Raw genomic sequence first — 15,079 nt, forward strand, 5'->3', positions numbered from 1 at the left:
GCTCCTGATTCATGTCTCGTCTGTGTCATTTTACAAATGAGGAAACTGAGGCCCAGAGCGGGGAAAAGGCCCACAGAAAGATACGGAATTAGCAGGCTTAAAAGTACCACAGGCAAGCCACTTGCCCCCCCAACAGGCAGGGTCACTGCTACAGAGGTTACCTGACACCCAAACTATTAAAACCAATGGATGCAGGCCGGGCGTGGTGGCTCACACCTGGAATCCCAGCACTTTGGGAGGCTGAGGCGGGCAGATCACTTGCCATCAGGAGTTTGAGACCAGCCTGGCCAACATGGCGAAACCCCATCTCTACTAAAAATACAAAAATTAGCCAGGCATGGTGGCACAAGCCTGTAATCCCAGCTACTCAGGAGGCTGAGGCACAAGAATCGCTTGAAACCAGGAGGCGGAGGTTTCAATGAGCCAAGACTGTGCCACTGCATGCCAGCCTGGGTGATAGAGTGAGATTCTGTCTCAAAAATAAAATAAAATACAATAAAATAAAGATAAAACCAATGACTGCAAAATGACCTAACTTCCTTTATTAGCGGCTGCCTACCCCAGGCTCCTGCTGCCACCTCGAAAGGCCCTACTGCTGCAGAATGCTGTTCAAGTAGAATGTTCTATGTCAGCCACCCAAGGACACTGCCACCCATCACCTCACACAGTCATTTAATTCTCAGCCTAACCCTCTTCTAGCAGACACCCTGCCTCACTGCATCCTGTACAGGTCCAGGCACATGGGGCTGCTTGGGAAATTCCCATGGAGTTAGTGCCACCCACCCACCCCTCACCGCAACTCCACCTCCAAGGCCCCCCACCTCATCAGAGGCTCCTCCAACCTCCCCACCAGCTCACGGGGCGGCCTGGACTCCTTACTCTGATGCCTCACATCTGATCCAGCATCAGCCCTGACTGCTCCACTGTCAGGACAGAAACTAGATTCCCAGGTCTCCCCACTCCATCGCATCCACCCTGGTCCAAGCCGCCGTCCTCTGGCGAGGGGACTACTGCAGTCATCTCCTCCCTGGAATCCCCACTTCCTCTGTGGCTGTGTCAGTCTGTCTGTCACGCAGCAGCCTTTAAAATGTCCATTCTCAAAACCTACTATAAAGGCTTCTGGACGCTTCAGATGGAACCTAAAGTCACTAACGCAGCATGTGCCCCAGCCTGCCACCCACCCCCACCACTCCCCACTTCTCCCCAAGCTGAGTCAGCAACAACCCCTCCAACATCTTTGCCGTACTTAAGCAGCTCCTGCCTCAGACGCCTTGGGTTCCCTCTGCCTGGAAACCCTCCCCGCGAGATCCTCCCACTTCCCCTGGTTCCTTCCTGCATCTGCTCAGCCAGCACCTCCTGAGATCGGCCCATCAAAAAGATCACCTCCACCCCTTTTCCCTGCCATCTTTTCTCCACTGACACCTGCTAACAGCTCCCATCGCACCAGGTATCTGTTTAGGGAATCTCATTCTGCCAAACCAGGTGCAGGCAAACCACAGCCCATGGGCCAAATGCGGCCCATGGGTTGTGTTTGTAAATGGTTTTATGACAACACAGCCAGCCTATTTATTGACACAGGGTGAACAAAGCAAGCTACGGCTTGCTCCTATACTACAACAGCAGAGTTGGTAGTTTGGGAACCAAATGGCCCCCAAAGCCTGAAATATTTACTCCTTGGCCCTTTAGAGAATTTTACAACCCCACACTCGACCCAGAGCTCCGTCAGCGTTGGGCCCGTGTCACTGTGGCCCAGCATTGTCTGCCAAGCACCTACCACAGGGCCTGGCACTTGCAAGCCCCCATAAACATTTGCCGAGTGGCTGAGAGAATAAGTAAATATAAGAACCATGTCCAGGGGCCTGCCAGCCAGAAACAAGACCTCTTCCTGCTTTGGGGGACACCAGGTGGCCACCCTAGTGAGCCTCAGCCTCCTTGTTCCCTTTTCTGGGCTATCCTAGAGGAAATACTGTCCAGTTTAGCTGAGCTGATCTCTTAGGGTCCACATAGTACCCCTACTTCCAAAATGGCTCCCCACAGCTCTTAGGTAAAAATAAATGACCCCCGCCAGGCAGCCTGGCTGGGCCCTGCCTGCCCATCTACCCTCGCCTGCATTCACTCTCTCCCCTCCCTCTCTCTGAACTCCAGCCAAAGGGGGAGTGTGATGATTTTTGTTTTGTTTTTGAGGTCTTACTCAGCTGCCCAGGTTGGAGTGCTGTGGCACAATAATAGCTCACTGCAGCCTCCACCTCCCAGGCTCAAGCGATCCTCCCACCTCAGCCTCCCAAGTAGCTGGGACTACCAGTGCACACCACTGGGCTCAGCTAATTTTTTTTTATTTTTAGTAGAGATGAGGTCTCACTATGTCGCCCAGGCTGGTCTCAAACTCCTGAGCTCAAGTGATCCTCCCACCTCAGCCTCGCAAATTGTTGTGATTACAGATGAGAACCACCGTGCCTGGCAAAGGGGAGTTTTTAAAAGCATCAAGCTCCTTCCTGCCCCAGGACCTTGGTACTTGCTGCTCCCCATGCCTCAACAGCTCCTCCCCTACCCACTGCCTGGCCCCCTTCTCCGCATGACTAAAGCCCACTCACGCCCATGAGCTCGGCTTAAGTACTGCATGCTTCTAGAAGGACCCCTGACCACTTGACTAGCTCAGGCCCCACTCCTGAGCTAGTCTCAGGACTAGCTGTGGAGTTGACTAGTCCAGGTCCCTGCTGTGTTCTGTGCGCATCTCACCATAATGACTGAGGAACTGTGGAGTTCTCTGTTTCCCTCAACCTCCAGCCTGCCCCTCCCTCAACCTCCAGTCTGCCCCTCCCTCAACCTCGAGATCCACCCCCACCAATCAGCAAATGCCATGACGACTCTTGCTCCGCCATGCTCCTAAGCACTTGGAATGGTCCTGCCACTAAACAGGCCCTCAGAAAGGATGTGTTGGCGAATGAATGATGCAAGTTCAGAAAAGTCTACCTGGAATAAACTATTACTCAAAGATGCTAATATCCAAACCAAAAGATAGAAGGCTATAACTCTAGAGAGGGTCATTTGGTAATATCCATGGAAAATTCCAAACACACGTGCCCTTGGAACCACATGTGCCCTCGGAACCACATGTGCCCTCGGAACCAAGCAACACTACTTTTAGAAATTCATCCTGGGCCAGTCATGGTGGCTCACGCCTGGAATCCCAACCGTTTGGGAGACAGAGGTAGAAAGATTGCTTGAGCTCAGGAGTTTGAGACCAGCCTGGGCAACGTAGAGACCCCATCTCTAAAACAAAAAAAAAAATGTTTTTCATTAGCTGGGCATAGTGGCACCTACCTGTAGTCCCAGCTACTGGAGAAGCTGAGGTGGGGGGATCAAGGCTGTAGTGAGCCATGATCGCACCACCACCTCCCAGCTTGAGTGACAGGATAAGACCCTGTCTCAAAAAAAAAAAAAAAAAAAAAATTCTTCCTGCAGATAAACTCTTATCTGTGCAAAATGACCTGTGTATCCTTAAGATTAGTTACTATAACCCTGACTGTAATCCCAAAAGACAAAGCAACCCAAAGCCCATCTATTGGGGATGAATTAATTCTGGCTCATTCATATGATGGGATACAGTATAGCTACAAAAAGGCTTGAAGAATTCTTTATGCATTGACATGGAATGACCACTGAGATTTAGTTAGAGAAAAGCAAGCTGTATAGTGTGCACAGCATAAAAAGTGAGAGGATGTACACAGAGATGTACACACAATGTACACAGACAGATGTATGCACAGATGTATACAGATTACACATACACATATATACACAGATGTACAGACGTACACACACAGACAGATGTGCACGCACAGCTGAAGGATGCACAGGCTTTCTCTGGAAGTCACAAGTAACAGTGACATCCTCCAGGGAGGGGAACTAAGGAATGGGAGGACAGTGGCATGGCAGAAAGGAGACTTCCTTTGTGTAATTGTGTAAGAAAATAAATGTAACTCCCAAAAGAAACATTTTTAATTTTATTTCATAGGTGGTAGTTGACATAACATGATATACAGTAATGAAACCCTGTTTTACGAAGCAGGAAATGAAGAGTGCAGTCCTGCTCTGCCACTAAGTAGCAGCGTGACTTTGGAAAAGTCCCCCACCCACTGGAGGCCTCAACACCTTCTCATTTATAACTGAACAGCATTAAATTGAATCAGTTTCCTTGGTGGCTTCTGGCTCTGAAATCCTTTGATTTTTCTAGCTAGCATCTGTAAGGCCTGGAGTTCTTGTGAGGCTGTAGTTTAATGTAAATATGTATTTGAATTCACACATACACACATACACGCCTTCCTAGAAGGTAACAGAGCATAGATTTTTAATCTAGGAAAAGAGGAATGTCAAACTCATGGCCGACAACATTCTGAGAATTCACTGCCCTTCGAACCAGAAAAACAAAACAAAAAGTTTCTTAGCAAAAATTCCGGCCATATCAGAAAAACTGCACTGTATCTTATCAGAAACACACCCTTGGGGCTGATGTGCACAGTCCACAGAAACACAGTCCTGAAAACACACATCACTCACACTCCCTGGGAGCCCTGAAAAACAGAAAGCTCCAGTGTGCTGAGCAAAAGTATTTAAAGCATTTACATTGGTTTTCATTAATCCAAGCGGCAGAGTTTTTTTTTTCCCCTCTTGACAAGACTTTAAATGTTTACCAGCAAGCAGGGAATATGAAGATAATTAATAATCATTTAATTCTCAGTCCCCTGGGTATTTGACAGTAAATTTCACAAATAGCACATCATTAAAATATTTCTCTAAGTTAGTGGCTGACATTCGTCACTATTTCTCCTTAAACAACTGCCACGCTCGCAGGCGGCTTTCTTACAGTCATCACGATGCCCGCACGGCACTGGGTGAAGTTAGTTTCATCTCAGAACCACCAAATGTTCTCAGGAGGGTTTCCAAAGAGCCTGCTTTTTTTTAACCACTTGCACGATCTTTGCTCTATCCATGTGCCACCAAAAAAATTTACTTAATATTTCTAGTATTTAAATTCACTCACTGATTTTTTTTTATTTTAAAAGGAAACTTTATACCACTATTGCAGATGGAAAATCAATGTCACCTCCATAAATAGAAGGTAGGGTAAAAATACAATAAAAATAAAACTTACTAAATTCAAGCAAGACACAGTGGCTGGGCAAAGGCTCTGAGTCTGAGGCTTTATACACCCCCGCCCCCGCCAATGCTTCTGCGGTATAACTCATATACACAGATGTCAGTGTTTTGAGTATAGAGTTTGATGAGTTTTGCCAAATGTCATACATTCTTGCCACCACCAACATAATCAAAATATGGAACATTTCCAAGACCCCAGAAAGTCAAGACCTAGAAACAGGGAAAGGGAGGAGCCAGTGTTAGAAAGAAAGGTGTCAACGATACAGCAGTACCTCACTGAAGCGCTACTCCTTTTTTGTTTGTTTGTTGTTTTTTGAGACAGAGTCTCGCTCTGTTGCCAGGCTGGAGTACAGTGGTGTGATCTCGACTCACTGCAACCTCCGCCTCCCGGTTTCAAGCGATTCTCCTGCCTCAGCCTCCTGAGTAGCTGGGATTACAGGTGACCACTACCATGCTGGGCTAACTTTTTTGTATTTTCAGCAGAGACAGGGTTTCACCAAGTTGGCCAGGCTAGTCTTGAACTCCTGACCTCAGGTGATCCACCCACCTCGGCCTGCCAAAGTGCTGGGATTACAGGCGTTAGCCACCATGCCTGGCCTGAAACTCCACTCCTTCTGACTAGTTCAAAGAGAAAATAGCGCTGAAAAATAGTTCTTAGCACATACAACGTCCTCACTGGTGGACCACCTAAAATCCATTTCACCTACCATGGGAGGTACCTGGCCTGCATACGAAGCATCAGTACCAAAGGGAGGAAGAAGATAGAAGCAGTGACGGGGGATTCAGAGGTTGCTGCTCAAGGGCCTCTGTACCTCCATGTCACGCACATGCTGTTCCCCTTACCCAGAACTCCCTTCCATACCTCCCGACCTTACATCTCCTAACAAGCCACTATTTATCCATCATGATTTGACCTGAGCCACCCCCACCTGGAGGCCCTCCCTATTTCCCCAGGCTGGATCAGGCAGCTCTTCTACACCTCCAGGTCCCACAGAGTCCCACACTGAAGTCCATCTATGGATTCACTCATCTGTCTACCCTCTAGACTCTGAGCTTCTTAGAGGCAGATAGGAATCTTACATCAATAATTATTATGAAGATGATTATAATGCAGAAAAAGCAGCTAAAATAAGCAGCTCTTCTACACTCCCAGGTCCCACAGAGTCCCACACTGAAGTCTATCTATGGATTCACTCATCTGTCTACCCTCTAGACTCTGAGCTTCTTAGAGGCAGATAGGAGTCTTACATCAATAATTATTAGGAAGATGATTATAATGCAGAAAAAGCAGCTGAAATATATTGAGAACTTATGTGCTAGGCACTGTTATAAGCACATTACATGTAGTAAATTACTTGATCCTCACAGCCACCTACCCACTGGATGCCAAGAGCAGCTGCCCTGCCCCTCTCCCCGTTGTGGCAACCAAAAATGTCTCCAGGCATCGCTAAACATCTCTGAGTCCCAAACATCAGGCAGGAACTGAGTCTGCCAGGCAGACTCGCCCCCAGCTGAGAACAACTGCTCCTGGCTTTACAGCCCCAGCGTGGCACAGGAGGCCTGCGCACAGCAGAGGCCCAAAGACTGCTGGAAGCATCAGCTCATGACTCACGCCCTGAACTGATTCAGAAATGAGACATCTTCTCACTCTCGGCCCTGGCAGGTGACGCTCATCTCTGTGGCAGACACCTGAAAGTTCTCATTCTTATCACCCCTCCTTTCATCAAGTTCCTGGGTGCTTACCCAATAGGTAGGCCCTGTGAATATGTGGAGAAATCCCTGGCCACTCCCGAAAACTACAGGACAAGATTGCTGAGGAGGCCAGTTCAGCCCTCCTCTTTGCGCCACCAAGCAAGAGCTCTATACTGAGATCCAGGTCTCAGTCAACAGTGGGTAGCATGGGGTTAGGGGACTCCAGATCCACTCCCACCCCCGGCTGTGAGACTTGGGGAAACTCCATGTCCTCATGTGTGACACGGGGTGATGACACTGGTGATGATACAAGCCTGTCGGTTTCCCTCACCTATGCAAAGCCCAAGACACACAGAATCAATACGCAGTAAATGGGGCCTACTGGATTATTATTGAAAGAACAATCTTTTAGGTGACAATTCTGCCCTTTCCCTGCTATAGTTACTCTATTTTACAACAACTTGAATGCACTAGTCCCCAACCCCTTCGAAAGCATTACGAAAAAAGGAAGATATTTTTATAAAAATAAAATGGGTTGGTCAGCACTTTAGGAATTCTCTTTTTACCTCAGATTCTGCTGACCTCAGAAAATGTGTGGAGGAGGTAAAATGTGCTTCCAACACCCTCTCCATTCCACACTTTGTACTTTTCCTCCCAGGCTACCTGGGAGTGGATCAACTAAATCTTACTAAAGTGCTAGTAAGTCAGTGAGCTGCTTGTCATAATCAAAATACTAGCACATCTATACCACTTACTTTATATCGAGAACCACTGTACGCATCTAGTATATGTTCATATTTGTCTCACAAGAACCCTATGAAGCAGGTGATATCGTTACCCCATTTTATATAGGGGAAAATGAGGCTCAGAGAGGGTGAGTAATTTGCCCAAGGTCACACAGCTTCTAGGTAGCAGAGCCAAGATTCATTCTCAGGCAACCTGGCTCCTCCAGCCCCCTAACCACTACTTTATCCTGCATCTCAGGAAAGAGGTGATTTCCTGGATGGCGACACCCTGACCCTGACACAAGGAAGCAAGGATCCCCCCCGGAAAAGAAATTACTCTGGGGGCCTCATCATTTCACTCGGGAGGTAGGCTGCCCCTGACAACTGAAGACACAGATTCCTTTCTTCGGGAATGTTCACAGTCTCTCCTTTTGCCCCAGGACTGAGTCAAAGATTATTTTAAAAATCCACTCAGGCCACACAGTGGTCCCCGCCAGCGCCTCTCCCCCTGGAAGCTCTGTGGGCCTGTTGCTCACCCTCGCAGACGGACACACAGCCAAGTCTGAGGTGGCCGCTCGCTCAGCGCCAACCCGCCAGCCAACAGATCACTTTTGAAAAAAGGAACAGCAAGAGAACATCTTCTCTGCCTAGAACGGCAGGCGGGTGGAATTTTCGGGAAGCAGAATAGTATGACCAAAATAGAAACCCAGCTAGGGAACCTCTGAGAGGCAGCCGTCCTTGCGGGGTACGGGGAGGGGCAGAGGCGAATGGAGCTTTCAGGCTTGAGTGGTTGGGAAGAGAGAAGCAGGGCCTGGCCCGGGGGCTGGATGCCCCTCCGATGGGCAGCAGGGCCACAGGGCTCCACTGATCCCTGGCCAAGCTGATCTGACCCACGGCTTGATGAGCTCACCCCGATGCTGAGGTGGTGTGAGTCCCAGAGCCTGGGTTTGGGACATCACAGTCTGTCGCCAAGGCAGCACTTAGGATGCCACAGCTGGCACCGCAGATCTGTAGCCGGAGGAAAGGGGAGCAGACAGAGGGGCAAACCTCGCCTCCTGCCACTCGCCCCGACAACTCTCATAACTTCCTGCCGTTCAGGGGCTGCAAAGAATCCCAAAACAGAGCAGGAAGGTGGATGGATTTTTCATCTGGTGGGTGTGCACAACCTAGAGAAAGAACCCCTTTGAAAAGCAATGGGTTGCCTCCAAATAACAAATCTGACACTCAGCAAACTTTCTGACAAGCCCCCCTAGACCACTGCTGCCCACGCCCCACCCGGTCACACACACACACACCACCTAACAGTAAGTGGATTCTCAATCAATGAATCATGTGTATTAATGACCAGAGTCAGGTTGTCACGCCCTTCATTCAGAGGTGACACATACAGACACAGGGCCTGAAAGTCGAGAAATTCCATCTGGATAAATCAGGTCCAGAAATGCCAAAAAGGAAAGGGAGGACATTTGCCATCCTGTCTCGTCCGTGGAATCACTGGAAAAAGTCATCCTGAACGCGATGTCTTTGCTGACCTTGCCCCAGCTAAGACAGCTGTCTGCCTTCCCCAGACGGGGCCGAAAGGAGGACTCAGTGGTGCTTCCCAGGCAGGCTGCCGCAAGGCCAGGTGCCTAGGACACAGGACCGGGATGATCCACAAGCAGTGAGGCTTGCAGACTGGCTCTGGCACGACCGCTTGCAAAAACACACGCGCCCACACGCTGACACGTATTGCTTTTGGAGAGGGGTGGAGAAATGTTCGGAATCTGCAATCCGCAGGCCTCAAGGTCACCTTTTAGATGGGGGCAGCAGGGCCCAGGGCACACACAAGGACTCATCTCCATCTTCACATCTGGATGGGAAGAACTGTCTCTTGCTGGTTTCAAGCCATTTCCTGGGGCCCTCCTGCCTTGGAGAATTCCAGAGATATTCCTATTTTTAGTCATTCTAATAGCTTATGTCCACTGTGCTGCAAGCTTTCATGTGTGCGCTCTCCTGTTCTCTCCGCAGTTTACATCAAACCCTGGAGATAGCTACTCTGAACACCTCTGTGTTAGAGATGGGGAAATTGAGGCTTGGGGTGCAGGGAAATTCCCAAGACCACAAAAAGAGTCAGGGCAAAGCTTGCATTCCATTTCAGGGTGGGGGGTGTAGCGGGGGACGGGGTAGGGGCAGTGCACAGGGGGAAGGGCTGTACATGTGTAGCATGCACGTGTGTATATACAGGATCTGCAGATTTTATCAGTTTTGTTTGTTTTTGAGACAGAGTCTCACTCTTGCAGCACAGGCTAGAGTGCAGTGGTGCAATCTCGGCTCACTGCAACCTCCGCCTCCAGGGTTCAAGTAATTCTCCTGCCTCAGCCTCCCTAGTAGCTGGAATTACAGGTGCCCACCACCACACCCGGCTAATTTTTGTATTTTTAGTAGAGACAGGATTTCCCATGTTGGCCAGGCTGGTCTCAAACTCCTGACCTTAGGTGATCCACCCACCTCGGCCTCCCAGTGCTGGGATTAGAGGCGTGAGCCACTGAGCCTGGCCTTCATCAATTTTTAAAATATGCATCATTCATATGCAGTAAAATGCACAAATATTTCACATACATCTGGTGCCTTTGCATATATATACACACACTCAAGACACAGAACATTTCAAGTCCCCCAGAGGGTTCTCTGTGGCCCCTCTGAAGCCAGACACCCTTGCCCAGGAAGAACCACTCCCCGACTTTTCTCACTGTATGCTGGGTTTGACTGTTCTCGAACGTCCCATAAATAAAATCATACAGGATGTATATGTCTCACTTATTTTGCTCAACGGAATGTCTGAGCTTCACCCATATTGTGTGCAGTAGTCCTTTCTTTTTTATTGCTGTATACTATTTCATTGTACAAATCCACCACAATTTGTCCAATCACTTTGCTGAACTCCCTCCGTTTTTAAAGCATTTGAGATTAAACTCGTGATTTAGCAAGGTCTGTGTCTAACAGAAGAAAGTTCAATGCATGACAGAGAACAGACCTCAGGGTGGCTTCCTCACCAAAAGGAGAAGGAAAGATCTGGTCAGAAGAGTTCCCCAGAAATAGACTTTAGATAATCCTCCTGCAACAGGACTCGCCAGGGCTAAACCCACCCACTCTGTCAAAGGCCTGCAGAAGATGACATGAGCAGGGAAACATCCCTTCTTTCCATCTTCTGCCCAACTTAGCAAACAGCCCTTCTCTCCGACCAGCCACCTCTGAGAGTTTGGTCTCTTATTGATCCCCACATCCCCTCGCACAGCCTGAAAGGCTGATTTCCATTTTTCTTTCAGCCAACTTAAAATCCAAGTGGAAACTTCCCCCTTGAAGACAGTGGGGCCTGTGTAACCCTTGGCCGGGGGCAGAGATTTAAAATTAATGCCTTCTTGACTGACAGCTTCTTTATTTATACCTTTCCCCAGGAGCTTTCATTTCAGTGCCATGTTCCCGGGGGTGGGCACACTTCATCAGTGGCCCCTGCCAACCCCCTGGTTATGAAGACATCCCTCCCTACTCCAGGGCAACAGAGGTGATGTCACCCATTGCGGGTTTTAGACCTGCAGCGCACCTTCTTAGGATTATACAGGTAAACAGCCCCTTTCCATAGCCTTTAAAATAACTTTAGCAGGCATTTCAGACTTGGGGTTTTTTTCCCCCTCTCATTTAACATTCTCACTTTTGCAGGCACGCCCAAGCAAGTCTGTTTTGATAAGGACCTTCATAAATCCTGAGCTTTGCAGGCCACTTTCTTCCCTTCAGACCCAGCTGAAGAAATGCTCTTTTTCCAAAACCTCAGATTACAAGGTTGGGAGGGTCCCAAATACCAACCCAGGAAAAGCAATCTCCGCACTCTGCATGTGGCTTACAGTCTGCCTTTGGTATATTTCTTCCACAGAGGGAAAAAGCATTAAAGATTCGAGTGCAGGGCTTTAGATCCAAATGCCCAGGAGGCAGGCAGGACCATCCACTGGGATGGAGAAGGAAACAGAAAAATATCAGAGCTCCCTGTCATTCCTCATTTCTACCTTAGCCAGGAGTTTTCCAATGAGTATAATCCCATTAGGACAGTAGCAAGATACAATTTCTAACTGTATAAATATCAGCTGTAAGAGGTGAACGTGGACACATCCCACCGTACATGAGACACATCAGACAAAGTTAGAGACAGCAGCTCCATACGGTGTCCTGCTGCCCTCCAGGGCCACATTCAGGCTGTGAGATACAGTGCTGACGGCAGGGACCTAGAATTCTCAGTGCCCAAGTTCAAGGCCTGCCCTGCCATTTGTCAATGCAAACTCTCAGCAAAGTTACCTTACCCCCAAGAGCCTGATCTCACTGGTCCAGAATGCAGCCTGAGAACTTCTAACGCAGCCAGGACTGACAGCCCCTTGCCACCCATTCTACATTTTTCAAATGTATTTAACCTGCCACCTGATATAGCTGGAGAGCCTTGAGAACCAACCTGAATAATACTGCTTTAAGGTTTTAGGAGCCTCTACTCCTGATCAAAATCTATGCCACCGAAAGAACACAGGGACTTGAATTTAGAAGCCAAGATGCCATGTGTTTCACAGGGAAGAATGAGTGAGGCAACTTCAACCTCATTTTCTCTGCCTCCCTGCAAGGCCGATGCTCAGTTCTAGCCCTCATTTCATCTTTTCAGCTGCACCTGGAGACGTTATTTGTCCAAAGCAGGCTTATTAAGGCCTGCCATTAACTCAACACAGAAGGCAATGTCTCTGAATGTCACATGTGTTTAGTGAACCTGCTTGCTTAGTGTAGAACACTATTTTTAGCAAGCACCAAACACACACACACACACACGCACACACAGATACTGTATCACAGCACCTTATTTGTCCCTATTTGTTTACCAGACTGTGACCCATATTGGCCTGGGGGCCAGGGGAGGCCAGACACCATATCTAATTTTTCCCTATGCCCCTACAGGGCCTGGCACAAAACCAGCATTCAGTATGTTTGCTGAAAGAATGGGGTTTTAATTGTGCCCTGTGAATGGGTCGAGAGCAGGTGCTCCTACACTGAAGTGCCAGTAAAATTAGGGAATGGGACACAGAAGGGTCTGTGAGTGCTGAGAAATGACATCAAAAGCACATTGGGGGATATGAGAGGGAGTGGAGAGGGGAGAAGGGGATGTGTGGGTAGGGGGTGCAGGGGGTATGTGGTGAGGGGGATTGCCCAGGGGAAAGGGCTGCCCATGTGGAGCATGCACACACATCCTGTGTGTGTCTATAGAATCTGTGGATTTCATCAGCTTTTTAAAGGGCTGTGACCTCAAAAGTGTAAGGATCACAGGAATAGACTCTATAAAACAACAAGCAGTGATCAGAAGGAACCAGTTTTCCCTTCTGAAAGGCCGAAGTTGGCATTAAATGCTTTAGCTTGGCAGAATGAAGGAGGGCTGCACCAGACTGTTGAGGCAAAGCAGATGTGAGCACTCCCCACATATTTGTCCCCAACACAGTAATTGGAGATCCGGCATCTCTGGAGGTGCCCAGGGATTCCTAGTACCCACCTGTCTTTCTCAGTGTATTACAAGTTGGGAGAAGTAAGAATCCATTGTATTCACAAGCATGCATAAGGGAATTCAGCTTCTGAACTGTCTGCTGACAGCCAGCACATCTTCCCCCTCCAGGGTGGGATCAGTGGCCCCATCAAGACTCCCACATCCTTGCCCCCTGGGTCTTTCTGTCATTGTGTACTTGGTTGTCTCCTCCACTAGAAAGAAAATTAAGAGTCTTCTTTGTACAACTCTAGTGAACACATTTGAAATCTAGACAGACAAAATGGATAATTTCCCAGAAAGATACAGTTTACAAAAATTGACTCCAGTAGAAAGTGTAAAGAGACCAATTCCCACAGTATAGAGACAGCCATCAAGAAACAACTCCACAAAGAAGCACCAGGTCCAGGCGGCTTCACAGAGGAATTCTATCACAGCTTTAGAGACCAGGGAGTCCCAGGGAGAAATTATTCCTGAGCTTAGAAAAGGAAAGAAACCTGAACCTGATAGCACAAAAAATAGGACAATATGAATATCACTCATGAATACTGAAAAATTCTTAAATATTATCTGATGCCACTACCACCTTAAGAAAATAATATACCAAGTGGAGTCCATACCAAGGATGTTTTCGTATAAAGAAATCTAATAATGTATGCCAACATATTAATAGGTCTACGAAGAATAAGATCATATTTTTCCATAGATGCTAAAAAAGCCTTTGATATAATTCAACTCCCATTTGTAATAAAAACTCTTGGGGATAAAAGAAAGAACTAATACTTCCTTTACATAATTCATACACCTCAATTCTAAAGCCAACACTGGAGTCCTCCTCCAAGGCAAGGATGCCCACTGTCTTCACTATCATGTAACACTCTACTGGAGGTATTAGTTAATGCAATTAGACAAGAGAAAACAACAGAGGCACAATTAGAGGCAGTAGCTCAGAGAGGGCAGGATCTGGGTCTCATTCCCCATTGTGACCCTAGGATCTAACACAGAGGGTGCTCAGTAGCTGAATGAGTAAATAAACAATGGCTCATATTAATTGAACACCTCCATTAACAAAAGCAAGGGTTTACTAAACCACTAGTAACAGATCACATGCTGTGTTGATTTAAATGGGTTAACCTACTCAAGGCAGGTAACTGTCCTATGAGGCAAGTGGTATTATTTCAGCCATTTTACAGATAAGCAGACAGAGGTCCAGAGAGGCTGGATGACTTGCTCAAGATCACCTTGTTGGTAAACAAGGTTTTCAATTCCAGCCCTGCCATGGTCCCAGACACCTTGCTAACTGGTTCGCATGTGTCTCTCACCAAATGAGAGAATGAGGACCCTCACACAATAGTTCAGAACACATGGTATGGAGCAACGCTGCCCATTTTGGGAAAATTACTTTACCTCTCTGTGCCTTAGCGTCCTCCTCCATAAAACAGGGGTGATAATAGTGCCTGCCTGCTAGGGTTGGAGTGGAATCACATGGGCTAATGAACGTCTGCTACACGCTAAACTGTAAATGAGTCCTCCCCAAAATTCCCTAATTTACCTTCACCAATTCTAACAACGTCTGTCCCATTAGCAGTACCTTTCCTTCCTTGGTTTTTGCCAAGCTCGTGCCCAGAGTTAAGGGTAGAACTTTACATGCGTCACCAATATGTTGCCATCTGGGACAAAACTTAATAAAAAGATCAAGGCTAGTGTTCACCCCTGAGGAGTCCCACCATACAGAAGCAAAGAGAGGTGACTGCTATTAACGTCTGGGTGACCCAGAGCCAGATGCACATCTGGGGCAGTTCACATTAGCCTCTCAAAGCTCACCATGTCCCTTCTCTTTTTTTGTCTGGTTTGTTGGTTTGAGACAGGGTTTCGCTCTGTCCCATGGGTTGGAGTGCAGTGGCATGATCACGGCTCAGGGCAGCCTCGAACTCCTGGGGTTAAGAGATTCTCCTACCTAAGGCTCCCA

General features: G+C 47.9%; 1 protein-coding gene across 3 annotated transcripts in view; it reads right to left on the reverse strand.

Annotated features, from left to right (window-relative positions):
- NFATC2 (nuclear factor of activated T cells 2) overlaps positions 1–15,079 on the reverse strand; it is a 177,122-nt gene that overhangs the window by 138,570 nt on the left and 23,473 nt on the right. The window lies entirely within an intron of this gene.

This window comes from Pongo abelii, chromosome 21 (assembly GCF_028885655.2).
Source record: "Pongo abelii isolate AG06213 chromosome 21, NHGRI_mPonAbe1-v2.0_pri, whole genome shotgun sequence".
Lineage (NCBI taxonomy): Eukaryota > Metazoa > Chordata > Mammalia > Primates > Hominidae > Pongo > Pongo abelii.